Source organism: Bidens hawaiensis, unplaced genomic scaffold, assembly GCF_021521415.1.
Source record: "Bidens hawaiensis isolate Kalapana, Puna unplaced genomic scaffold, B.hawaiensis_p1.1 tig00071473_1, whole genome shotgun sequence".
Classification (NCBI taxonomy): domain Eukaryota; kingdom Viridiplantae; phylum Streptophyta; class Magnoliopsida; order Asterales; family Asteraceae; genus Bidens; species Bidens hawaiensis.
In genome coordinates, this window is record NW_027502502.1 from 33,890 (window position 1) to 36,976 (window position 3,087).

Sequence of the window (3,087 nt, forward strand, 5' to 3'; positions counted from 1 at the left end):
CTGGAATGAAAATATACGTTGAGTGTTCTTGAGAGCATAGAAAGTATCTCAACAATGTGGATTTTCTTGTCTGTTCAACCAAGAGTCACATTAAGGAAAAGAATGCTAAAAGTTGTAGTCAGCTTAAGAGTCACCAAAATTAAAACTAAAATAAATGACTTTGGACATCATCAATGTCATTATTTTGTTCTAATAATTTGACACTTTAATTGCTTTCTTTCTAGCTTCCATACTAAGTTGAAAATTAATCGAGAATGTCTTTATTCCACTTACCCACGGGTTAAAGTTTTGACCAATTTAACATCTTTAAACACTGAACTTCAAGTATCGATGTTTCATTTTATCTTATCTCCGTCTTAGAACATGATTTAGTTCGTTGCGAAACTTTCTCAGGATAGAACCCAAACGAAATAATTACCATTTCTATTAACTGCAGTTGCAAATAAGGTTCAAAATTGGAATATATCATTTTTTCATATTTGTGGAAAACTGATTTTAATAAAAGTCCAACCGTCGGAACATGCCGCACATAATGGAGATTGAGTACCACACGAATGGAATAAATCATTTTTCCATATTTGTGGAAAACTCATTTTAATAAAATTCCAACAGTCGGAACATGTGGCACATAATGGAGATTGAGATTGAGTACCACACGAATCTGACCGGCGAGTGAATTAATCTATGAGCTTCGAGTCTTGTCAGCACCTGATACAGACCTTACCCTATAATACGGGTCATATGGTCGTTATTTCTGCTCAATCTAAGAAATTGTTTCCATCATACAGACCTTACCCTATAATACGATTCATGGTTATGGTTGTGAGGGACTCTAAAGTCAATTGCAGTTCGCAATCGGGCAACATGCCAGATGGTTCATGGGTCCCAGTTACGTCCAGTTTACTAGACTTCAAAATGCTTATTATTTTTCTTTTTGTATTCCAAAAATACTTTTTATGTAGATTACACGTTTAGCCCATAAAATATTTGAATTTTCCAATTATTTTATATAACTACATTTTTACATATTTTCATATTGTTTCAGTTCTAAATTAAAAACGCCGACTTCTGTTCTTATAAATTAAATAAGTGAAGAGGAATGGTTTGGATACCCATAGCGCACTACTAGAAAATACACCTTTAATAGCGCAAAATGCGCGTCATTTAAGGGGGTAGATGACACGAAGAAGCGTGTCAAGGAAGGCCATGTCATAAAAGAAAGATGATACGAATTTGCGTGCCATCTGTGTATGACACACGTTCTTGACATACGTTCTTGACATGTTTTTGGACCTGTATTTGCGTGTCATTATTTTAAATATTAAAAAAAATTGGTAGAATTATATATATATATATAATGCATTTCATATAATATTTCACAAAATACTAAAAAGCATTCAAAATCAAAGCATTTCAAAGGTAACGATTCACGAATTCCGTCAATACAAACTTTCACCGGTACATAAAGGATGCCACAAAAGTCGACCATTCTTCACGAATTCCATCAATATCAGCATCCATGTATGCATCGTTCCCTCCCCCAACCTGAGAAATGGGATTATACTTGCTTTAGTAACTCATTCAAACTAAGTAATTTCTAATTTCATACCAAAATATTAAGATGCAGAAAGAGTAAAATCTAATGACAATGTTCAAGAGGTGTTAAAGTAGTCCAAAATAATGTTTGAATTTATAAATCTGCCTAGATAAATGGGATTATACTTGCTGTTAGCAACTTCACCATAGCCCACATACGATTCTATAAATCTGTCACAAAAAATATCAACCATAACCCTTCCCCAAATCCACGAATGAACAACACATGGCTTCCTAATTTTCAAGCAATAAATAATCTATAAGGTCTTCCTTTTACATGTATGTAACACCAGAAAATTAACTAGCCTCAAATGACAAAATAATCACACACAATGTCTCAACCAAGGGATTTCAGATAGCTTCTATTATTGTTCTAGACGAATCGTAAGGCTAATTGAACAAAAATGAGGCATCCTTACATTAATTAAATATCAATGGTCCAATGGTTATAGACCATGCTAGATATTAAAGCTCGAGAGCTGACAAACCTAATTGATCAATGTCATATTTTAATCAGCCTTAAATATGCACCTTTGACTATAATAAGTCAACCTTGATACTATAATTTAAACCTACTATGGTGAATTTACTAAACGGATACGATAATAAAATTAAAAGGATTATACTTACATTGTCATTGAATAGTATTTCAATTCCTTCATCAATTATCTCTTTCATGAACTTTAACATAAAATAGCTACATTCGGTACTTCCCGGCTGACATGGACACTACACGAATACATAACAAAAATATTATCGTAACACAGATTCATATAATGAAGTTAAAGCTACTATATGTCAATAAGGAATTGAATGCTCACCCTAGCGTTAACCCAATTGAGTTTTACCCTCGATCCACTTTGTGTACCGTACAAGTCCATTGCACTACAAAAATGTTAAGAAATAGATCAAATACTAAAATATAATGTTTCGATAAATTGTATTACTTACCCATTGATAATCTGCTTCAATTGGAAATTAACAAGTCATTGTTTTCATGTGCAATACGGGCAATACCCAACGATTTCTAGAAAAGCAAAAATCAAATTTACTCAAACAGCTAATAAAATTAATAAAACTTATATTTTGATTTGGATGGATATTGAAGAAACGTGGATCGACTCACTGGTAGACGATCTACTTTCCTCGGGTGTGATTATGCTTCTTCACCGATGGTTTTCTTGGATCTGGGCTCTTCCACCTACAAAATGAACAGCACCGTCAACTTACCCCTCAGAAAGGGACAGAGGGGTCCTCTTTGGGGTAACCCTCCGGTGTGAGAATAAGTGTTTGTAGGAGAAGATAATAATGTGAGAGTAAGGAAATCTGGAGAGTATTGCTTAATAGCTGAATACTCTGTAATTAGATGTGATTGGATGTAATTGAGTGTGTTACTGGCTGTAACTGTGTGTAATTATGTAACTCCTTGTGGAGTTGATGCTGTATTTATAGTGCTAGGGTTTCCACTGATTGGGCTAAGACCCAATTAGG

The 3,087-nt window shown here is 33.9% G+C and overlaps 1 long non-coding RNA gene across 1 annotated transcript; it reads right to left on the reverse strand.

Annotated features, from left to right (window-relative positions):
- Positions 1-1,437: 1,437 nt before the first annotated feature.
- Positions 1,438-2,573, reverse strand: LOC143605795 (uncharacterized). The gene is made up of 3 exons (XR_013148620.1): positions 2,418-2,573; positions 2,227-2,325; positions 1,438-1,545 (listed from the first exon to the last, which is right to left on the reverse strand). It is a non-coding gene; the product is annotated as an uncharacterized LOC143605795 (long non-coding RNA).
- Positions 2,574-3,087: the final 514 nt, after the last annotated feature.